Consider the following 25,762-nt stretch of genomic DNA (forward strand, 5'->3'; position numbering starts at 1 on the left):
GCACACCTCACCACTACCCTCCCAAAATCTTCCCCATTTTAGTAAATAGCAACCTTATTTTTCCAACTGCTAAAACCATAAAACCCTGAGTCACCAAAATATATTCATAATCTAGCTATCATTCACCCCTATCACTGCTACTATCCTGTTCTAAGTGACCATCATTTCTTACCTGCATTAGTCTCCTCCTACCAGTCTCTCAATGCAAATCTTGCTCTCCACAGGACCTACTCAGAAATTCAGCAGGCAGAATGGTTCTGTAAGAAAAGAAAAAAGGGACGTCCCATCACTTCATTTGCACACCCTCCACTTGTTTCCCCTAAGATAGCCCTCCTTATTTCTCATTTTCTCCCTGTCTTTCTCCCCTTCACTTATTCTGCTCCAATGAGACTGGCTTCTTTCTCTTCCTCAAACTAACAGAGAACAACCCCACCTCAAAGCCTTTACACCTGATTCTGTTTCCTTTGTCTTCCCCCTGACATTTACCGTGTCACTCTGAATTTCTTCTACATTTCTGCTCAAATGTCATCTTTTTAAAGAGGCACTCCTTGCTCATCCACTTATAGGAGTCCTACCCCCCCCCCCCACTTTCCCTATTCCTTTTGTCCTTTCTTTACATTCTCTGCAGCACTTCCTTCCTTCCTCCTGATGTTCCATGTTGGTGCCTCTTCCTAAGTTGGTGCACGACTCTAGGGGAAGACTTAGTTTTATTTACAGCTGTATCTACTGGGCCCAAAGAGTGTACTTTAGACACAATATTTGTTGAATAAAAACTATACCAATTGTTTTATGAGGTCTTTGATTTCTAATTGCCCCCAGAGTTTGTATTATTGGGAATTTTTCTATACGGTATCTCAAAGTCTCTTATTTTCCTGATAATAAACTTATTACCTTTTGGCTAGTCCAAAATTATACTTTGATTTTCCTAAGCTCTTTAATTCTATTACCAAACTAAAAATTAGATATATTTTGTAGGCTCCTGAAAATGTAATTTTATTTCTGATGTTCTCCAAAAATCATGGAAAATATTTCAGGCAAAAAATCTCAAATGCTGGTCTATTTTTCTCCCCACCAACCCTCTCCCCAGATCTTAGCTTTAAACCTGTTAAGAAAAGTCTCTAAGATGCAGATCCCAAAAATCCTTTTTTCAAAGCAAGATCTAAGACAGAGCACTTCAAAATGTAACCAAAATATGTTTAAACCAAAGATTATCTGTGGCCCCTACTTATACAATCTGACCCAAATGTAAAATCACTTTTTTTGCCTTTGCCTCACTGAATTCTCTACTCCCCCAGACCAGTTATCTTTGATGTGGATTTGGGGAATCGGGAGCTGTTAATAAGCCTTAATAGGAAGCTACACGCTTACCCTCAGGCAGAAAATAAAGGACATCTGGATATGTTTTGGAGTCTTCAAGATGTGATGGAACCTCAACTCAGCGCATTTTATTTCCTCTGCAAACTACCTCAGCTGTATCTCGTACATGCTGAGGATGTTGAGATACACCTTGCACAAGCCTGCTGTCTCATCTATAAAAGGGTATTTGGATTGTCTTAGGTCCTTTAGAAAAGCAACAGATCTGCATTACGCCCCACTTCAAGTATGAGCTGGCTCCTTGTTACTATGGTGATGAGCACCCTAACACCTAACAAACAGATAATTTGCTACTTCACTGAAGCTCTGTTGTTTTTTATTTTTTATCAGGAATAAGGTGGGAGAAACAGAACCAAATACAAAGTGTGTTTCTTGAATATGAATAGCAAGAATTTAAATTGTTTAGCTTACAGGAAAAAATGAAGGGACTAAGAAGACTGAGTAAATAAACATGTGGGGCTATATGCTAACATGTACAGCTCCATAGCATCACTGAACTTGGCACTACAGATGTTCCAAAACACATGTTCTCAGATTGGTTTTCAGAGTTTGTACATTTGTGACCAACAGTCTGAATGTTAAGAAAAATCCCTGAAGTAATCAGGAAAAACCCAAGGCAAATAGGAATGCAAGCTCCTGAAACACCAACAATTTAATGGGAAGATGTGTATCTCATATTCTTAAAAAGGAAATAACATTTAGCATGTACTCTTGGTTTTTAAAAAAATTCTTAGCAAACTAGAGGTAGAAAAAAAAAAACTACCCAAATAAAAGAAATCTACCAGAAATGTATAGAAAACAGCATTCACAATAGCAAAATACTAAAAACATTCCCAAATTAGAGCCACGAATAAAACAGAGATACCAGCCATCATATCACAAAAAGATTAAAATAGCCAAAGGGAAGAAACAAAAATCTGTCATAATTTGAAAAGTACATGTTATCTGGGGCTTTCAAGTTAAACAATTTAAAAATTATTTGCTCTAATAGAAAAATTTACCAGCTAAAATATCAAAATTAAATATAATACAGGGACTTCCGCCAAGATGGAGGCATAGGTGGATGTGCCGTGCCTTCTCACACAACCAAGATTAGAGAAAACTAAATATTAGCAACAGAAAACACAGCCAGAACACGGAAAATTGAACTTTTCGGAAGCCCGTTAACAACAAATTCTTCAGCCTGACCGGTAAGGGGCGAAACCAGCGGCTGGCGGAGCAGGGTTGCACAGGAGGACTCGGCCAGACACACTAAGGCCCGCGGAATCCAGGCGCAGGGTCAGACCTAGTGAGCGACCCAGCGAGCAACCAGGCGAGCGACCAGGCGAGCGACCGCGGGGGAGACAGCGGGGCCCAGGGGGGCCCAGGGCTGCGTGTTGACTGAGGTCGCGCATTTGTGCAAGGGTGGACAGGCGAGGGAGTGGGCGGTTGGACCGGGCCGGCAGGTCCCCACGGCAAGCGGCAGTGGAGGGCGCCACCATTTCCCTGCTCTGACCCCACCTCCACATACAGCGTCATAACCCTGCGACTCTGAGTGGCCCAGCCCAGGTGAACCACCTAAGGCACTGCTCCTCCGCACCCAGCTGTGAGAAGCGGCAGAGGGGGTCGCCATTTCCCCGCTCTGGCCACGCCCCCACATACAGCATCACAACCCAGCGACCTGGGAATCCAAGGCACCGCTTCTCACACTTAAAGGGCCTGAACAAGACCAAGAATGGCGCAGGAGGATCTCAGAGCCCCAGAGCCAATAAATATAAGCGATGAAGAAATAGCAAAACTCACAGACACACAGTTTAAAACATTGGTGATCAGGATCCTCACAGAACTGGTTGATTATACGGACAAATTAGACAAATATATGAAGGCGAAACTAATTGAAATGAATGGAATTGCACAGGACACCAATAGCAATGAAAAGGAAACTGGGACTCAAATCAATGGAGTGGACCAGAAGAAAGCAAATAATGGCCAAACAGAAAAGAGTCAAGAAGCAAGAATTCAAAGAAATGAGGAGAGTTTTAGGAACCTCCAGGACATCTTTAAACGCTCCAACATCCGAATTATAGGGGTACCAGAAGGGGGAAAGGCACAGCCACCAGTGGAAAACTTATTTGAACAAATAATAAAGGAGAATTTCCCCAAGCTGGCAAAGGAAATAGACTTCCAGGAAATCCAGGAAGCTCAGAGAGTCCCAAAGAAGTTGGACCCAAGAAGGAACACACCAAGGCACATCGTAATTACATTAGCCAAGATTAAAATGAAGGAGAGAATCCTAGAAGCAGCAAGAGCTAAGAGGACAGTCACCTACAAAGGAGTCCCCATCAGACTGTCAGCGGATTTCTCAAAAGAGACCTTACAGGCAAGAAGGGGCTGGAAAGAGGTATTCCAAGTCATGAAATCTAAAGACCTACAACCAAGATTGCTCTATCCAGCAAAACTTTCATTTAAAATGGAAGGACAGATAAGGTGCTTCTCAGATAAGATCAAATAAATCAAGGAGTTCATCATCACCAAGAAAAACCCTTATTCTCATAATTAAGACTGAAGAAATAAAAGAAAAAAATAAAAAATATCATATAAAACAAACATTTAACAGCATTAACACATGGCCCAGCAGTTCTCCTAGGTATACACCCAAAAGAATTGAAAACAGGCGCTCAAATATTTGTACATAGAAATTTATAGCAGTTTATTGAAAATAGCCAGACAGTAAAAACAATCCAGATGACCATCAGTGGATGAATGGATAAACTGTGGTATGTATATAGTGAGTTATTTAGCCATAAAAAGAAATGAAATACTGATACTGTATGTAATACAACATGGATGATTCTTGAAAACATCATGCTAACTGAAAAAAAAAAATCTAGACACAAAAGATCACATATTGTCATGATTCCAACTGCAGGCAAACATCCAGAGCAGGCAAACCTATAGAGACAGAAAATGGATTAGTGGTTGCCTAGGGACAGTGTTGACAGGGGAGAGCCTGACACGGCACAGGGACTGTGACTGGAACCAGGGCAGGCAAGACAGGAGGAGCAGAGAGGAAGAGTGACTGCTAGTGGGTATAGAGCTTGTTTGGGGAGCAATAAAAATGCCCTAGAATGACAGGTTATGACTGCACAACTTTGTGACTATATTATACACTTTTAAAAGGTGAATATTATTGTATATAATTTACATCAAAATTAAAAAGTAAATGGGAAAGACCAGTCAATATAGTATATGCCCAGCAAACTAAATATTTGGAAAGGAGAATAAGAAGTATTATTTTTTTACATCTATTTTCAGTGTTGTTTGAATTTTTGACCACAGTATATATGTTAATTTTATAAAATAAAAAACAATTTTAGAAGGAGAAAAGTCTGAGAGGCAAAACCTTTAAGTAGCTGAGGGCCACTGAAAGATATTTAGAAGGGAAGCAGCATGGTTGGGTCAGTATTTTTTACTGAACTTTACTGAGAATGAATGGATATGAGAGGCACAAGTAGAAGCAAGTATTGATTAATTTCTCCATTCAACAACTGCTGAATGCCTAATAGGGCCTGGCGCTGAGCTAAGTAAGCACTGGGACCTGTTAGAAATGTTCTAAGTTGTCTTGGCAGAAGGTCACTTACACCTACTTTGAGAAATGGTGCAAGGAATAGAAAGAAAATCATCTATTTTTTTTTAAGGTAGCAGATACGAGGGGATGTATGTTAAAGCCCTTGCAAGTTTAAGGCATCTGTGAAAATATCCTTTTGATACTCTTTTTATTATAAGACCAGGTATCTGTTAAAGTTATAATCCTTTTTTTGACAACTCGGCCTTGCTCTTACAAGTTACTGTCTTATTTCAAGATTCTCTGACTTTGGAAAATCCATTTCCTAAAAATCTCTGAATGAGTAAATTTCAAAGCCACTTGTGGTCATTTGTTCTGTGTTCATTTTTTTATTCTTTGGTTTTGTCAAAAGGTAAATGAAAAGAGAACACAGTATTAATAGTTAACCCAAGGAAAAAAACATTTTAGTGAATCTTATTAGTGATATTTTAAATTATGATTTAATCTGCATTGGTTTCTTTTTCACAGTTCACACATTCCTATTTTATCACAGCCATCTGCTATTTCAACAGTAAGACAGTTTCGACAAAAGTTTTAATAAATACTATGTGCATAAATTTTTTTAACTTTCTCACCTTAAGACTTTTTTTTTTTTCCAAATAAAACTGTCCCATCAGTGAAAGGAGGCAGAAAAAAGAACCTACTGTTAAGTTTGGCAAAAAATTCACCCTACCATTTATTTAGCTTAGGGCATTTCAAAAATGTGAGACATGGCAGCAGCTCCTGGTGATGCACCGCCTTAGGGCTACCTGGTTTACCACCCAGGGCTGAGAAAAGGAGCTCCTCTGAGGTTGCTCATCAAGCAGGCATTCACTATCACCTTGACGGTCAACGAGGCCCCTTATTTATGGATTTCCCATTTCAAATGCACACTGTGGAGCAATACCAAGGCAAATGCAGGTCAGCTTCTGAGGAAGAAATTACAGCAAGCACGACCATCACAGAATCTAGATATCCCAAGACAGTCTCAATATTGTAGGTTTTTTTTAAACATAAGGTGATTTGTTAAATAAGTGATAGATAATTTAATAGTTGCACTCTTGAAAATTTTTTTGTATGAACTTTATATTAAAAAGGTTAAAACCCCAGAAAAAAATTCTTTCAGACTACAGAACGTTGCTCCTGAGCATATAGCAATATAGAAAAACCTGGCCTAACTCCCCATCCCCCCACCCCCACCCACCTATATATCCTGAGATGGAGAAGCAGTTCTTCCCAGGCAAGAGCTCATCAAAAATTACAAGGAATTTACAAATTAAAAAACAGCCATTAGCACATACAAACAAGTCTGACCTGGGCTTCATTCTATGAAGTGAAGGGCAGGGGGTGAGAAGGGTACCTTTATTTGTAATACAAAAGATGGTGAAGGAAGGAGACTCCAAGGATGACCAACAAAAAGTAGTTGCCAGAACCCCCTCTTTTTCCACAAATGTTTAATTTAGCAATTAAATATTCCTATACATTAGATCTTTAGAAATAATTACCATCTTCACAGCTTTGAAGAAGCAGCTTTCACTGATCATCTAATCTGTCTCACATGTACAGTGTCAAACAGAACTTGATCAGGTATCTATTCTTTCTGGCCACAGCTATCATTGTCTTGAAGCACAAAAATCTTTTTTAAAATATACATAAATATATATATTCCTCAGAAAGAGGGATCCAGGAGTTCCTTAAGTGTTGAAGGCCCACACACCCCTCTGAGAGATGACAGGCAATTTCTTCCACTTAAGCTGCCACCCTGGTATATCCTATGAGTTTTCTACTCTGGCCTTAATCAAAAGTAACCATCAATACTCCAAGGAGAACTTAGTGGACTATGAGGTGGCCTGTTGTGAAATGAAGGGTAATGAGCATCTAACCAACCCAACCAATCACATTAAACCTAATGGTGGAGGTACACACTGAATTTGAACAGAAGAGGCTAAGAGTGAAGACAAAGTCACAAAACTAGAAGATTCATCAGTGGAGGAAGCCTGCTTCAGAAAGGATTAGGTGAACAGGTCACCAGATCCACCCACGGATGGGCAACTGGAATTGCTACAGAACTTGCAACGAGTAGATACTATTGTTCCAATTGTCCTCAAGACTAAACTATGTGACCTAAAATTGTTTCATGGGTGTCTTTATGTGCCCCACACATCCATATAAAAACTACAATGGATCATCTGGTTCAACACCTGATTACCATGGGTTACTTCTCCCTTTATGGAAATAAAAAATATTCTAGAATCAGTGGAATTTTTTTCAGATTGTACTTATATGTGACTTGCAAACCAAGAGGGGAATGGCTAAGCCTATTTAGAACCCCTTTGAATTGTTGAGGCTATTTACCCCTTTTCCCCCCAAGAATTATATCCTATACTTCTGAGTAAGGATGGTGGATTAACACCAAGGAACTCTTTTTTAAAGATATAAACCCACAGAGATGCAGAGAAATGAAGACTATGGCTACATTTTTGAAAGCTGGAAAATAAGTGGACAAGAGGTAAAGGTCTCAAACACCCAAGAAAACTGAATCCTAAGGTAAGTGTCAGGGAGCATTCCCCCAAAAGATCCAGCAGGGATAAAATGGGAAGGATTAACAAAAGATCTTTCTGAAATGCATTTCCCAGATCCCCTCTCTCGCTTTCTCAGGTAGGCAGACAAATGCCCTTTCCTCATCCTTGCAAAAGGCTGAAGGTAACTTAAGAAGGGTTAAATTTAAAGAGGGCTAAGGAGGGTCTCTAGACTAGAGACCACCAGGTAAGGCGAAAGCAGTTTAACACAGTACTAGATCCCAGTCCATGGTTTGGTGGTAAATAAATGTTTTACTTAAAGGTGGGGGTGAGGGCATGAGGGCAAGGACAGTACAAGGGCAATATTATGTGTGATATTTGCTGATTCCTGTGGTATAAATACTGTTTCTTTGGCTGCTTTCAAGCTACCAAATAATGTCACTGAATGCAGAGTTGAGAAAAAATGCACAGTACCCTATTACTACACATACTACCACCATACAGAGGCACATAATCTCAAGATAACTAAAATATGGTAAGTTATTAGTACTTATCACATCTTGATTTTAACATTTATGTATAGGTTTGTATAACTTTAATAATTATTGTATTCAGCAAGAGGCTCACAAAGTCCCTTAAACTTAACAACTGGTTCTGATGTGCCAGCACAAGCCATAATAGTCTTCCCAAAACGCTTCACTTCCAAGCAGGGGAGATTAGAAGAGACTTCCCTGGGGAACTGGACCAGTGATTAGTCTAAGAGCAAAAAAATAAAAACACTGACAAATTCTCTAACTAAATTTGTCTAGCCAGGTCATTTTACATCTCATAAGTGTAGCTCACATATCATAAGTCCTACTTGCATAGGCAGAGATTCCAATCAACTTTTCAGGATCTCATTCTTTTTTTTATTATATTTTATTAATTATGCTATTACAGTTGTCCCAATTTTTCCCCTCCCCCCACCCAGCACCCCCTACTCCCTCAGGCAACCCCCACATCATTGTTCATGTCCATGGGTCATGCATGCAAGTTCTTTGGCTTCTCCATTTCCTATATTGTATTTTATATCCCCATGACTATTCTGTAACTACCTATTTGTACTTCTTAATCCCCTCACCTCTTCACCCATTCCCCTATACCCCTCTCTCATCTGGCAACCATCAAAATGCTCTCCGCATCCATGATTCCGTCTTTGTTCTTCTTGTTTGCTTAGTTTGTTTTTTAGATTCAACTGCTGATAGGTTTGTATTTTTTGTCATTTTATTGTTCACAGTTTTGACTTTCTTCTTTTTCTTAAGTAAGTCCCTTTAACACTTCATATAATAATAGTTTGATGATGACCTCCTTTAGTTTTTTGTCCAGGAAGCTCTTTCTCTGCCCTTCAATTCTAAAAGATATCTTTCCCGGGTAAAACAGTCTTGGCTGTAGGTCCCTGCTTTTCTTGACTTTGAGTATTTCTCGCCAGTTCCTTCTAGCCTGTAAAGTCTCTTTAGAGAAATCAGCTGACAGTCTAACCAGAACTCCCCTGTAGGTAACTGCTTTTCTCTTGCTACTTTTAAGATTCTCTCCTTATCTTTAAACTTTGGAATTTAATTATGATGTGTCTTTGGGTCCAACTTGTTTAGGAATCTCTGTGCTTCTTGGACTTGCATGTCTACTTCCCTTCACCAAATTAGGGAAGTTTTCTCTCATTTTTTTCAAATAGAATTCCAATTTTCTTGTTCTTTCTCTTCTCCTTCTGGTTCTCCTATGATGCAAATGTTAGAATGCTTGAAGTTGTCCCAGAGGCAGCTTCCACTATCCTTGCTTTTTGGATTCTTTTTTCTTCCTATCGATCCGATTGGCTGTTCTTTTCTTCCTTATGTTCCAAATCATTGATTTGACTCTCTGTTTTATCAACTCTACATTGTCCCCTGTAAACTGTTCTTTATTTCAATTAGTGCATCCTTTGTTTCTGACTGGATCTTTTATATGCTATCAAGGTCCTAAGTGCCTTGAGCATCCTTATATCCAAATGAAAGTAAACTTTATTTATTATAAAAAATTTTCCAGCCCTGGCTGGTGTAGCTCAGTGGACTGAGCGTGGGCCTGCGAACCAGACAGTCAAGGCTCGATTCCCAGTCAGGGCACATGCCTGGGTTGCAGGTCAGTTCCCAGCAGGGGACGCATGAGAGGCAACCATACATTGACATTTCTCTCCCTCTCTCCTTCCCTTCCCCTCTAAAGATAAATGAATAAAATCTTTTAAAATTTTTTTCCAATTTTTCTAAAACAAATATATGTTTTGTCAAAAATATATATTTGACAAAAATATATATGTTTTATTGTCACTACTAATCATCTTACTACTGTCTGATATTCAAAATCACCCGTAACTCCAACTATTATTTAGGAATGTTCTTATGTCATATGATACCCAATCTGACCTAGCTAAGGAAAAGGCAGTTCCCCTCCAGAAGTCTCCTCAGTAGTTTAGAACAAATTACTCCATATCTCACAATGGATTTCTTTCTGCTAGCCCACATTCTTCCAGAACAGTACAGAGACTGTGGACAAAAAGAGGGTTCAATCTCACAGAAGAGCAGGATCATAAATTCCAGACTGGCAGGTCATGGTAGGTAGTCATGCCCCAGGAATACAACTTTTTTAGTAAAGAAGTTCTGCCTTAAGTAAGCCCTGTCCATTGTTTCTGTGCAACTAGGTGGATGCATGTTTGCAATTCCTCTTTTCAGACCCCTCCGAAGGGAAACCACCTAGCTTGACACACCTTTCAGAGTCTTTTTCAAAGTAACCAGCCTCAACGCGTAATTCCTTAATTCCTGATGCCGCAAACTCTCAGTCTATTGAGATCTTGCCTCCAGGCATATGGTCAGTTTGGCTCAAATAAAATTTTACAAAAATTCTCTATAGATTTAGACCTGGCTTACTTCAACAAGACTTTCCATTTAACCTCATGAAAAATTCAATGAATAGCCCTGGCTGGTGTGGCTCAGTGGATTGAGTGCCAGCCTATGAATCACAGGGAAACAGGTTCAATTTCCCATCAGGGCACATGCCTGGGTTGCAGGCCAGGCTCCCAAAAGGGGGCATGCAGAGGCACAACAACACACTGACATTTCTCTCCCTCTCTCTCTTTCCCCCTCTCTCTAAAAATAAATAAATAAAATCTTTTTAAAAAATTCAATGAACACAATCAACTCCATAGTGCATCCTTTAAGGATGCAACATCTTCAATATCTTTTATACCTTTATTATTGTCAACACTAAACTAAAACCTTTCGGTATATATAAATTGCAATATAATATATTATTTTAACACAATTGGATAGAATTTATTTTTTATCTTTTATATAGCTGTCACATTGACTCTCATCTACCTAGAAAAGTAGTTATGGTCGGAGTTTACAACACAGTTTAGATGAGTAAATGCTGTCACCTCCTTGGTCACCTCCATATTGGATGATGCTGACACCGATGGCCACCACAGGATGTTTAAGAAGGAATGTGCTTATTCGCACAGAGAACTGAGCCTGTCTGCAGACAGATGTAGTCCAGCCAAGGCAGCTACACATTTTCAGTTATTTCCCTAAGAGTGATTTGATTTGTTTGGATTTCTGCACTTAAGAAAAACTAAACAAAGTTTTATAGCTTGTTATGTTGGCAGGCAGGTAGCTATGAAGAAACCCTAATCTTAAAAAAGATTCCTTTTGCACTCAAAATTGAGACGGAATACATACCTGAAGGCATGATCCACATTTCTCATCTTAACTCTGCCTAGTCATGGAAAAGACTACCTGGTCTTCGGGATTCGTCAACCTCAGCACGGTAATGCGGCCTGCATGATCAGGGACACTCCTCACACACACACTACAAATGCCAATCAAATATCCTCTTCGCATAAAACTAACTTTTCTCAAACTGGCAACAAAAATGAGTTGCTACCAGAAGAATTTTTTCTTCTCAAATTAAACTTTGCCAATGTACACAGACAATATACTTCCAGATTAGTGGCTGTTAACCAACTTAATCTTACCACACTCAAACTTCATGTTCACACTAGAGTGCTTTAGGTAAACAGTACTAATCTTTCCCGTCTTCCAGATAGCCTGCAGACTTCAGGGAAGTTCATCTGGTTTCTTGCCACCTCCATCCATCCTCATATCTCACCCTCCCCCAAAAACAGCTTGAGGGTTTTTTTTGGTTTTGTTGTGGTTTTGTTTTGTTTTTGAAACAGCTTGCTTTTTCCACCCTAAGCTTTCACAAACTATTTCAGGGTTCTGACAAATCTGCCAGTGACTAAGTCTCCTCCCGGGAATAGCTGCCTCATTATCACCACTAAAAACAATCACTCCTAATACCAACTGATAAGGATCTGGAAACTCATTGTAACTTTGGGAATGTAAATCCCACCCTACCCGAAGATAAATGCATTACAAATGGAATAACAGCCTCATGGCAGGACAGAACTCGAGCAGTCTTTGTGCTCCAATTAAGCTATTGAGTCCTGTGTATACTCCTACTTCTTACTAATATGAAGAATTTACTACTTCCTCCCTCATATTCAATTAATACATAAATTATATATTAAGGGCCAAGAAAAAAAATATGAAACAAAACACACACAAAAACTCAACAACAAATACAATAATATTTTTAAAGTTATACAGCCTTCCAACTGATCTTTTGTTTCAGAAATATTTTAGTACAGTGTATGTGTTGTGCGGGTAACTTTTTCTCTTAGCAAGCTAGTACTCCTGCTTACAAAAATCAATAGTAGATAACCTCAACAGGTCTTTCCTATACCCCTCAACCAAAACAACTTGGAAACTTAATTCTTTGAGAAAGAACATGCAAAATAGAGATGATCATAAACTCATTTCTATCATCACCATTTTGCTCCTGTTGAGCTTGCTCAGTATTAGTGGAAAGCCACATAATCATACTCCATCACAGAAGAGAGGCACAAAGGCAACTCCTCTTCAATCCACACACAGCTCCCCCGAAACTGTCCAGTAAGTTCTTTCATTCACAACTAGACTCAGTCTGGGCCATTTTGCAGCCACTGCAGGCAACATGCAACTTGAGGGTAGTTAACATTTTTTGTGCTATACACTCTTTTGGCAGTATATGGAGATTACAGACTCTCTCTGACTTTTTTTGTTTGTTTGTTTTTATTTGTTGATTTGAGGGAAGAGAGGGAGAAATTTGTAGTGCCACTCACTTATGCATTCACTGGTTGATTCTTGGATGTGCCCTGACTCCCCAGTCAAACCCACAACCTTGGCATATGGGTACGATGCTCTAACCAACTGAACTACCTGGCCAGGGACAGACTCGGAACTTTTAAAGCAAAAATACCCACGACACAACATAAACCAATACATTAAAATATAGTTATCAAAATTTTTTGAAACTTACAATATTAAACACACTCTTTAATATATAAAGTAACAAACTCTAATGACAAGTCTATTAACTACATAATTTCCAAATTGTGACCAACATAAAAGATATTTTAAAAATATCTGCAACAATTGCGTGTGATGTAAGAGTATTTGTGATTTCAAATAAAAGGTCACAGAGACTGCTGATTTGCTGTGGTTTAAAGAAAATGATAAATTTCAGTTAGAGATTAGTGAAAATAAGTATCTAACAGTCTCTCATTCAAATTCATGGCCCCTGAAGCTTTTAAAGCATTTAAAGAGACATTTAGAGATCACTGGTTCAACCTCTTCATTTCAAAGATAAGGGAACTAAGGAGGACTTGATACTACTTGCCAGAAGTTATCTTGATTCCATATCAATGGGTTCTATTTACAGCAAATCACCGTTTCCTTCTGTAAACCTGAACCTCACTTCTAGCGTTTAACACTTCCAGCTTCCACCTCAGTTTCATCATCTGTAAAATGAAGATGATGACCCAACTATGGAAGAACCTTAATGTAAAAATCTAATTTAAAAATCCATGTTAAGGTACTACAGCAGTACCTTTAAAGGTAAGATTATTACCAATGAATTTTGTGATAAATTAAAAACAAGTTATTCTTGTTCCTAAGTATATGGAGGGGGCTCAAAAAAAAAAAAAAACCCACCCTGGAATTTATTTTAACAAATTGTATGTATAGTCTTTTTTTTTAGATTTTATTTATTTATTTGTTTATTTTTAGAGAGGAGGGAAGGGAGGGAGAAAGAGAGGGAGAGAAATATCAATGTGTGTTTGCCCCTCACATGACCCTCACTGGGGACCTGGACTGCAACCCAGGCATGTTCCCTGACTGGGAATCGAACCAGTGACCCTTTAATTCACAGCCCACGCTCAATCCACTGAGCTATACCAGCCAGGGCCTGTATGTATATTCTTACATGTTTAAACTATAGTCACCTTCAAAGTGCTGTCCATTTGATGAAATACACCTATCATCATTTTTTCCCACTGATAAAAACAATTTTTGAACTCAATTTTTATGACTTTTGGGGCTTTTGCCATTTTTTTTGTTTTATCTCTTCTGCACCGGCAAAACGTTTCCCTTTAAGTAATTTTTCCAACAAGGAAGCAATCGGGTGAATAGGAGGGTGGAACACAAGGGTCATGCCTTTGGTCGAAAACTACTGAACACTTATCATGGTGTGGGCAGGTGTGCTCGCAAATCACCCATGATGAAATGAGCAAACTCCTGAGAGTCTTCAAAGCAATTTTTCACTGAAGCCAAACGCAGCCTCTCACAACAATGCCAGCTGTTACTCTGATACAGATGGGTTCCTAGAACACTTACAACGTGGTGGAAGCCTGTACTATGAAGGGCCTGAACTCCAGAAGATAATTTCAGAATTTTTTCCGGGGGGGGGGGGCTCCTCATACTTTAAATATCATCAAATCCTGGTTTATTTATTTTTAAAATGTTTAACTTTAAAGATTTTATTTGTTTACCATTTTAGAAAGAGAGGAAGGAAGGGAAAAAAAGAAGAAGAGAAGCACTGATGTGAGAGATACATCAATCTGTTGCCTCTTGCATGTCCCCAACTGGGGACCTGGCCTGCAACCCAGGCATGTGCCCTGACTGCAGATCAAACCAGTGGCTTTTTGGTTCCCAGTCCTGTGCTCAATCCACTGAGCCACATCAGCCAGGGCTGATTAATTTAATACATTAAATATTTTAAGAAGAGTGTGCATGGTGGATGAGATAATCCTGGGTTTGGATCCTTAAACATTAAATATTTTATATTATCCAGTGAGTCTCCCAAATTACAAATTGACCCTAGAAGTAAGCCACTTTAGGTGGACAATGATACATTAAGAACAAAAGGTACTGGCTTTGGAGTCAGTCTACTGAACATGTGAGAGGTGAAAGAGGGAGCCACGTGGTTTTGGCAGGGTGCAGACCCCCTCTTTCCCAGGTGAAAGGGAAAAACCACGAAGCTTTGCCAGAATGGAGATCCCTGCAGCCAGGTGAAGTAGAAAGCCACATGCTTTTGGTGGAGTGTGGACTCCTGCAGCTTTGGCAGAAGAGGCCCACGCGGCTTTGGGGTGCCCCCTTTGGCCGCGTGGCCTGAAAAAGCAAGAGAGACTTTGACTGGAACTGGGTACAAAGGACTCTTGCCAGTGGACCATGAGAGGGTACCACAGTACTTTGGATTAACTCGAGATCCTGCACAGTGACACAGCTGATGGCACCAGCGGCCTGAAAAAGGGACGTGTGCTCTTTTCCTGATTTACGGTACCTGGAGTTGGGACAGTGGGAGAAGGGAGCGCTGTGTGGGTGTAGGTGTATACCCTAAAGGACTCTGATATTTTAGTGGTGGCATTAGGCCTGAATAGCATTAAATAAACATTTTGTTTCCTTTGTCATCAAATCTCGCATAGATGTTTCCTTGGCGTCGGAGGCCGGCCCCGGAAAACAAGCCATGTGCTTGTAATTCTAGGCAAATGCTTCTTTTCTCTGATCCTCCATTTCAGAGGTGACTGGAGGATCACCATGAGGGTGACTGTCAGTCTCATTTTCTTAAAGAGATTAATGAGGAACACATGATTCAAAGATAATCTCATAAAGTAATAAGAAAGATTTTCTGATTTCTGCATTATGAATATTTACTTTCTCTTCCTACATCACTTGATAAAGTTATTTATAATAGAAAAAAGTATGGCGCAAATAATATCCTTCCTTCATGGTCAGTACAGAATCTCTCAGCAATCTAAAACAGAGCCATTCAAACAGCAAGTTTCTTCTATAGAAACTCCTTATTTAAAAAGAAATCACGCAGTAAAGATATTATTACTGTGTATTGAAAAAGGAAAAGAATTAAAACCAAAAGCCATTCCTAAATTTCTAAACCAGACAGAAGTAAACAAACATTTGAAGGACAAGAGTCATATGAAATAATTTAAGCACAGTAGTAGTAGAGCATGCAATTGGGGAAAAATGCCAATAGAGGCAAAGCCACTCAACTTCTTGCTATATACTGTTTTGTTTGCCTCCATGAAAAACAATCCAAAGGGGTCAACTGTAGACATTTCAAAGTCATAGTGACAAACATGCGAACACTGGCTGACTAGAAACAATATACATAAAATACAGTAGGTAGTCCAGAGAAAACAAAGGCTCCTAGTACAAAGCAAATTTGTTAAACATTAGGCGGTGGAAAAAAGAACCATCATCTGTCATGCCCTCAGTCGCACCCTTTATTTGGAGCCATAACTGCAAGCTGCTTTAAAGACAATGGCAATGTTATTAAGGGCACCTTCATGCTGTGCCAAAGCACATACACACAGCAATTCAGAACAATCGGTCTTACTTTCATGAGAGCAAAGGTTGCAGCCAAATGAAATGGGTGGATACCATATTAAACAATCTTGGAATTAGCTAATAGGATATAGGAAAATATGATCCTAATGTAGATGCTAAATTCTCTTCCTCCTTAACACAATAAAAATTTTTACTATTTGAAAAGTACTAGTGAAGCAAGTTTCCATTTACTAAAACCTAAATATGGCCTGTTTTAAAGCACAAAGATCTGTATTACTTACTTGTATTATCTGTAAATTTAAAATATACGCACTGGATATCAGATCTGATATCACATAATTTTCAAAAGGATGCTTTGTAGAAACAACTATAGTGGGAAAGTTTAAATACTGGCACTGCAACTCCAGAAGAAAAACAAGTGTCTCAGAAACATTTAATAAAAGTGGAAATTAAATGAGGCAATAAATAGCACCACAGAGACTAAATGCTTCGTTTGTTGTGGGTATTCAGCTGCTGTTATTCCTCAGGAAGCAAATTATTCTCCCATAAGGTTTTCCTGACTCTATGTTACCTAATCACAATAAAGTCTAAAACATAAAGCAATTGTTTGAAAAAGTATGGTGATAACATAATTCAATTTCATGGCTTACTCTCAAGCATAGTATAAAACTGTATCTGTCTTGTAAGTGGTTATGAAAAGAGAACTATGGTTTACATACATGCACACATATTTTAAAGTAGGACTTTTCAGCTGAAATGTAAAGTTTATTTGCTAAAACACTGACCTCTCCACTACTAGACCACATAGGTTTAAAACACAGCATTTTATCTGTCCTGTGGCATGTCAGTATTTTATCCAATGTACTGTCTTAATTACATTAGTCGATATTTTACTGACTGACTTTCAGGCAAAAATCACAAAGGAAATTAAAAAGAGCTTTAAAAACATAAAGTATGACTTTATAATCATATCAATGTAACCTTATACATAGATATAGTACCTAGTAGCAAGGTGAAAAATGGGAGATAAAATTCAGGTCTTGTGAGAAACCCCACTATTGAATCGATTTAGTAAAAATTTTTATAAGACAATTTCAAGAGCTTACTTTTAAGACTCATTTTTAAAACAGTCTTTTCTGTTGTAATTCTAATACATTAACTAGAACTTGTATTTTAGGTCAGTTAACTACGAGTGTGAGAAAGCTACTTCTAAAACTAAGCTGAAAAGGGAGTGTCTTCTAAGACCAGCTATTTTTAATAGAACCCCAAAGAGTTTTTAACCACTTCTCGGGCAGTTCTTCAGCAGATTCAGCATCTACTGCCCTAGTTTGCTCTAACAACAGAAACCATTTATAATAATTTCCACCAAAAATCACAAAGTAAAAATCAAATTTTTAAATTAAAAAATATGTTTAAAAAACCAACCAGTCTCACACAGCTCCAGCCCTAGAAAGATGATTACAATGATGATGGGCTGACCTCTAAATTACTTGCTATTTACAGTGTATTTTAGGCAATATCATTTACCATTATTTTTTTTAAATAACTTATTTATTTATTTTTAGAGAGGGGGGAAGGGAAAGAGAAAGAGTGGTAGAGAAACATCAATGTGTGGTTGCCTCTCGTGTGTCCCCCACTGGGGACCTGGCCTGCAACCCAGGCATGTGCCCTGACTGGGAATGGAACTGGTGACCCTTTGCTTCACAGGCCCATGCTCAATCCACTGAGCCACACCACACCAGCCAGGGCGCAATATCATTTACCATATTTAAGATTGAAGCCATACCTTTACACTTCTCAGGCAATTAGGTGACGAGACGAGACAAGAAGTTTAGCGCTTGCACCAAGCACTGCAAAAAACAAGAGGTTCATCTCCTGTCAAAATGCATTTCCAAAAAACTGCCAAAAGCAAAATTTTCTATCATGGCTTCTATTTTCCTCTTTATTTCTAAAAATTAGACTATGTAATCCTTCTCCCTTTGAGGGAGGAGGGAAGAATACGGTCATACATAATTTAAAAAAATATGTAGAATATGTTGCAAACCTTTTCTAAATTATATACAGAGAGGGAGGCAATTATTTTTAAAACAGACTAACAAAATAAGAAAATACAAATGAGAAAATTCCATCAATTTTATGTATTTTGGAACCTACTTAAAAGTCAAAAGGAAAGATTAAACAGAACACAAAAGACTAATAAATAATTCATTTAAATCAAATCCATACCTTTGAAGTGGATTTGATTTAAACGAATCGCTACTTTGAAGTATGGGAACACTATCTCCTGTTATTTGTGGAAGCTGAAGCTTGGGGTATTCTGTTTTGTTGCTTTTGCTTTGCAATTAACTGACTGCTATGCTACACAGAAAAAAATCACACAAAAACAAAATTACTCAAGTTCGCAATAAAATTAAGTGGTAGGTAGGTATGGGAAAACATTTGTTTAGAAATTTGTTTGTATAGAAAAGAATTCACTGAAAGATTTTATTTATTTTTTTAAAGATTTATTATTATTATTATTTCATTTATTTATCTTTAGAGGGAAAGGGAAGGAGAGAGGGAGAGAAACATCAATGTATGGTTGCCTTTTGTGCATCCCCTGCTGGGAACTGGCCTGCAGAGAACCGGCCTGCAACCTAGGCATGTGCCCTGACTCGGAATTGAACCGCGATCATGTGGTTCGCAGGCCCACACTCAATCCACTGAGCTACACCAGCCAGGGCTCTGAAAGATTTTATTTAAAAAAAAAAAAGGAAGGAAGAAAGATTTTATTCACAAAAAAATGACTTAATATTACGTTTAGTTAGTACTCAAATTTATCTGAAGGATATTTTCATGGATGGGATGAAAGTGATGGTGTTAATGAGACAGAGGCTGTTGTTTCATTTAATGTGCTATTCTCAACACAGAAAGTACAGCACTCAATCCGGCAGGGGTTTTTTTTTTGTAGTTTTTAATGAGAGAATGAGAGGTTACCATAGTAAAAACTAAAAGCACAAGCATAAACATAGACATAGAGCCCATTTCTTTAGAAATGAGATATATATTAAGTCATATTAAGCAATTTTGACACTTGAGCAATAGACATGTCACTGTAACTAAGCAATAAATCCAAATACTATTTTCCCTTGTGTATCCTTAAAAGGTTCAGATTGCTTCATTTTCTGACATAAAATCCCAAATTTGTTTTAATATATACAAATGCATATACATTTTTAATAAATACCCATTATGAGGCCATCTTAAACTCACATTATTTTTTTAAATGCTCATACTAGTCTTCCGTGATTTAGCTTCATCCTAAAAATTCTCCACCCCAATTCTTTCTGAAGTATATCTAGCAATGCACTTACATTTGGTTAAAGAACGAGATTATGACACTTCTCATTAAAATCATACTATCAATCCCCTGAAAAAACAATAAAAAGGACTGTTTGTCAAGTACTTTATCAATAAAATCACTCATTACCAAAGTACAAATTCTCGATCCTCAAAAAATTAAGTGTATAGTTTTACAGTGATAAAAGTCTACATTATTCTCGAAAGAAAGTCATGACAGATGAATTTATTTTATGTCAAGCCCTCATTTTAGGTGGCACCCTAACTCCAAAGCCAGTATTACAGGAGCGAGTAACACAATCTGTGGTAGGAAAACCCCACAAAATACTCTTTACTGGTAGAAATAATAAGAAAACAGGCTCTCCCAATACACACACAGAGGGTGATATCAGATTTCTGGAAAGTGGCATGAAATTTTTGTTTATGACAAAGAAACATGGGATTTGCTCACTAGTTCATTCTTTAAGAAGCAGTGATAAAGAACAGAATAGTAAACAATACTTTCCAAATCTAAAAGCAAATGCCTTAAATATTCACCTACGAAGCCCAATTTTGTAAAGCTAAACAGACAAGTTTTGAGAACTAATGAGGACAATCATAATAAATACACTTGTTTAGTCTCTTAAACCTATTCTGCAGCATTAATTCAATTCCTGGCAACCCAAACAAAATAGTTCAGTTCCTAGCTTAAAAAAAAATAACAAAACAAAGAAGGTATTTCAAGAGTTAAAGATATTCATTTGTGCAGAAAGCCTCTCTAAATCCTTCACAGATTTAATGTTTTAATAATAGCTCCTTAAAATGTCTCTCCAAAATTACTAATAATCCTTATTGAACACTTAGCATTTTCCAAGCTTCAAACTAGGCCCAAAGGAAAAATAAGTTAAGACAAACATCAGCCCAGCCCACGAATGGCGGCTGAGTCTAACAGGGAAGATGAAAATAGTTACTGGTATATAACATGTGAGAGGTAAAAATATAAAACTCTTAGAAGAAACATAGGCATAAATCTTCACAACTTGCATTAGGCAATGGTTTCTTAGATTGACACCAAAAATTCGAACAAGAGAAGAAAAGATCATTAGACTCCACCAAAATTAAAAATTTTTAATTTTACCCATAAAGTAAAAACACCACAACCTCCCCAAATAAGAGAAAATACCTTCAATTCATATATCTGATATAAGATTGTACCTGAAATATACAATAAACTCTCATAACTCAAAATGCTAAGACAAATAACCCCCCAAAAAATGGGGAAAGTATCTGAATAGCTATTTCCCCAAACACAATATACTTGAAAAGATGCTCAACTTCATTAGCCATCAAAGAAGTGCAAGTCAAAACTACAATGCAGCCCTGCCTGGGGTGGCTCAGTAGACTGAGCACCAGCCTGCGAACCAAAGGGTAACTGGTTCTATTCCCAGTCAGGACACATGCCTGGATTGCAGGCCAGGCCTCCAGTGGGGGGCACACAAGAGGCAACCACACATTGGTTATTTCTCACCCTCTCTTTCTCCTTGCTTACCCCTCTAAAAATGAATAAATAAAATTAAAAAAAAAAAACTGTTGGCAAGGATATGGGATAAACTGGAACCTTCATACAATGGAGTTGGAAAATGTACAGCATAGCTTTAGAAAACAGTTTGGCAGTTCCTCAAAAGGTTAAACATAGTTACCATATAATCCAGCAATTCTACTTCTAGGTATGTTCTCACAAGAAATAAAAATGTGTCTACACAAAAATTTATAAACACATTTTCTTAACGGCATTATTCATAAAAGCCAAAAAATGGAAACAACCTAAATGTCCATCAACTGATAAATGAATAAACAAATGTGGTATAAACATACAATGGATTATCCAGTCATAAAAAAGAATGAAGTTTTTAAAATGTTTTTAAAAATATTTTATGTATTTATTTTTAGAGAGGGAAAGGGAAGGAGAAAGAGTGGGTTAATTGTGTGGTTATGTGAAATTATAATTCAATAAAGCTGTTAATATAAAGTAATAATGTTTACAAAGCACTGTGAAGAATTACAGAGCATTAAGGAAACAGAAAAAAATGGAACCCTGACTGAATTTGGGGAATTAAAGGATAGTTAAGTGAAGACACGATGAAGACCTGATGCATAAGCATTTTAAAGCATAAACAGGCACGGCATGTCTGAATAACTATTAGCAGCTAAAAGAATTCAAGAATGACTAGATAGGGTAATGAGGTGGAAGAGAAAGTGATAACAGCTCATACTTACTCAACCTTTACCTATGTAACCAGGTACTGCTTACTCCAAACTCTTAAACATATTATATTTAATTCTAATAACTCATTAACGTATGGATGGTTATTATCCATTTAAGGAAACTGAGGCACAGTGAAGGAAAGTAACCTGTCCAAGGTCACAGCAAGTGGTGCTATCATGACTTGAACCAAAGCATTCTGGCCCCAGAGTCTCCACAATCTTTAACACTTCATCATACACCCTTTTCCAGGAAATTGCCTATCAATTACAGCAGACATAGTTTTGTATATTTGATCCCATAAAGTAACCAGATATATCATACACTTACACACAAGTTTATGTGGTTGAGCAAATAAAGTACTTAACTTGAATTTGGATACCAAGTCTTATAAATACCCAGCTTTTAAACTCTGGAATCACACTCAGCAAGGCAGGTTGATCACTTGGCAGTTCTGAGAATTGAGACTTCCTAAAAGATACTTCCTGTCTCACACTTAACTGGGGGGGGCATTTACTCATTTTGTTATTTAAATTATCACCATATCATTTGTATGTATGTCTGTATGTATATACATGTGTGTGTGTATTCTGAACCCATATAGTGGAAATGTACTTAGAATTTACTAGTATTTGTGTAATAACACGGCTCAAGCTTAGGTTTCTAGTGTAAACATCTGCAAGGATGATAGTGCCTGAAAAGATGTTTAAGAGAAAAATTCTGAGCTCAGTTTTGGACAAGTTGAGCAGGAAGAACTATGAGACACCAAACTCAAAATGAATAAAAAGACAGATGAATCTGTGGACCTGGTCCTCAGAACTGGACCAAGGAGGTAACTTTGGAAGTCTGGGCACAAAGCATGGTAATTCAAGCCATAATAAAAGACTAAATGCCTAAGGAGAAAGCACAGACAGAGAAAGGGCCTTAAAAGACTGATTTTCAAATTTCAGCAAGCATCACAATTACCTGGAGGGCTTATTACAAAAGGTCCCATGCCCAGAGTTTCTGATTCAGTAGGTCTGGGTGGGCCTAAGGATATCATTTCTAACACGCTCCAAGGTAATGCTGATGTTGCTGCTGGTTTGGAGAACCATACTTGGGGAACCAATGGCCTGTAAGCAAAGCTCCACAGAACTCTTAAGTTAAAATAGAGGATAATGAACTTATAAAGGAGACTAGGAGCCGCCCAGACTAAAGTAGGAGAAATATTACTTCATTTAAATTGTTTTTACCAAGGTCACCAGCAACTTCCTAACTGATAATAACTTAAGACTCCTTAAACACTCACTAAATTCTACTTGCAAGAAGTTATTTATTGAGCACCTACCATATGCAGGATAGTCCCCTGTCACCTGACTATCTTCTCCCTTGGCTTCTGCAATACTTCCCTTGCTGATGCTGATGCTGTTTTTTAGAACATTTAGATCTGTGTTCTCTCCTTCTACCCACTCAAAACATTTTCAAGTTTCCCCACGATTCTGAAGTCTTCATCGTGCAACCTCTCCCAGGGCAATTTCGCCTAATCCTAAAATTCTGAGTAACATCTAGTGGCCAATAATCCCCCCTCCCCTCCCCTCCCCACCCCACCATACCTCTAGTACCAACTTTGCCACTGAGCTTCAGATCCTATTTCCAACTGCCAAGCCCAAGGAGACATTAACACACAAAGCCTCTTTCCAAATTGTCTCCCCCAAAAGCTCAACCATTCACCCAAAGATCCAAACCAGAAATCTATGAGTCTTCCTAAAGCAACTGTTCTCAACCTTAGTTGCATACTGGAGCCTCCCAGGGAACTTGAAAAGAACAGCACTTCACTCATAGGTCTAATGGTATGACAACAATGATCCTGTCCTGCCTTTAACAACCATGAATGTTTAGCAAAAATGCTAGGAACACTCAATAAAAGGGAGCTATTTTATAACCACTTCAAATTTCAGCTCTTCTGAGATATTTTCTGAAGTTTCTGATTAATCAACATTTTAAAAACTATTTCATGAACAAAAAAGAAACACAAAAAAATGTATTTGTAAGTCTCTCTCTCTAAGGTAAATTTACAAAATTTAGGTTCAAATTCCTATTCCAACTTTTCCCAAATTTCCTTTGAATGCTTATAGTTGATTTATAAAGGAATTAATCATGAACTTCTAGATGAAATCTGGCCCATGAGTAAGAGAACACAAACCAGTGAAGTCTATCATTCACAAAGGCATTCACAGAGACACTGATGAGCCATAAATGGAAGAGAGAGAGAGAGATACCCCAATATATGCAAACAAGCTAGGAGGAGAAAACCATTATACAACATTACTTAAAAGTGTTTACAAATGAGACATTCAACTCTGTAGTGATATCAAAACACCCCTGCACCCCTCCTCTTTGGTGCTATTTTGTATTTTGAGTATTTTCAAAAGAGAGTGACGAAGATTTAAAACAGCTGCTATCTTCCAAAGTATAATGCTTTGTTTGTGCCCCTTGCCCGATGATGTTAGCAAACCTGTCTACTTTCCCCTGAAAAGATCCGAAGAGATCAGCAAATCACTGAGTGAGTCAGTGAGTTAGTTCATTTAAGGCTATAGAAGTCTGCCATTTTCCCCCAAGATGGCCAGTTTCTCATAGCTTGAGCACAACAGGATAGTTCACAAATAGCCAGAAATGTGTCAGAAAAACTAAAGAATAAAAGCTACCAAACATTAAGACTGGAATAAAGGGTAAGGTTGGTTTTATTTGGTTATTGTGTTTGCCTTTACCTAAACAATTAGTATTGCAAGTAAATGACAATTAAACCATATATTTTAAAAATAATGTGTATGTGTAAATACCACTAGATTATGTAAACATACTAAAAAGCCATCATCTTCAAAAAAATTGACTGTCTGGTAAATGGAGAGGGCTTACAGTTTTTAGCCAAAATAGACTCAAGGAAGGTAAGCTTTATTTAAGTTTACAGTATAGTTTTAAAGGTGTGTGAGTGGTGGGAAACAGAGGGTATCTGCTCTCCCCTTTTTTAAAGAACTAGGTATGTATGTAGTTACAATATTTCTAAATGGAGAGAAACATAGATATTAACTGGAGCTATAAAAGCCTAATAATGTGGGTGAGGAGCGAGGAGAGAATAAATTTAAAGACATTTTATGCCCTGACTGGTGTAGCTCAGTAGATTTGAGCGTGGGCCTGCGAACCACATGATTGCGGTTCGATTCCCAGTCAGGGCACATGCCTGGGTTGCAGGCCAGTTCCCAGCAGGGGACTCATGAGGGACAACCATACATTGATATTTCTCTCCTCTCCTTCCCTTCCTCTCTAAAGATAAATAAATTGAAAATCTTAAAAAAAAAAAAAAAGACATTTTCTGGTTTTGTTATTCGAGATTTGGGGAAGTCTTTAAATCTTACATTTTATAAATGAACAAAATGTACATATAATCTGAAGTTTACCTATTTCCAATATTATATTTGATTCCTTTTTATAACCCATCCCCAAGAGGTCACAGAGTCTCAACCTCTCCAATGGTAAAGAAGTCATTCCAACAAAGACTTCAACCTCAGAGAGCTGTGCCAAAGGACTAATAGCATGCTTTTCAAACTTTAAAGCCTAATGCAAAAGGAAGTTTATTCAATACCATCATAGTACTGGACCCTGGTAAGCTCCAGGTCCCAAGTCCATGCAGGTATTAGAAGTACATCTCAAGTGTTTTTCAGCAGACTGCCAAGTCAGGTGACATAACCAAGAACCTTTTTCTCAAGAGTCCACCCACATTCCTAGTAGGGAAAGAACAACCAAGCAAAAACTTGCTAGTTCAATTCACTTATAAATATATTTACTCTTACAAATGGACCTCCAAACAAATTGTTGATATTTAAGGAGCTGAGAAATGTTTCTGTTGTTCTTCTTTGTCACATCTGAAGAGTGATTTCTACTCTATCGAAATAACCCAGGCCATTGTGGGTAGCTTTTACTCCAG

The 25,762-nt window shown here is 37.9% G+C and overlaps 1 protein-coding gene across 11 annotated transcripts in view; it reads right to left on the minus strand.

The window, feature by feature from the left end:
- The window catches only part of FBXO34 (F-box protein 34), a 170,748-nt gene that overhangs the window by 118,252 nt on the left and 26,734 nt on the right, over window positions 1-25,762 (minus strand). For 8 of the 11 annotated variants that reach the window (XR_005083992.2, XM_053670157.1, XM_053670152.1 and 5 more), the window contains one exon: window positions 173-257. The exons of 2 other annotated variants lie outside the window; for them this stretch is intronic. The gene's annotated coding sequence lies outside the window, so the exon portion shown is untranslated. Of the gene's footprint in view, window positions 1-172; window positions 258-18,006; window positions 18,071-25,762 lie in introns of all 11 variants that reach the window. One more of the 11 variants, XM_053670156.1, reaches the window with a different exon arrangement.

Source organism: Artibeus jamaicensis, unplaced genomic scaffold, assembly GCF_021234435.1.
Source record: "Artibeus jamaicensis isolate MK-2021 breed Jamaican fruit bat unplaced genomic scaffold, CSHL_Jam_final contig_548, whole genome shotgun sequence".
NCBI lineage: Eukaryota > Metazoa > Chordata > Mammalia > Chiroptera > Phyllostomidae > Artibeus > Artibeus jamaicensis.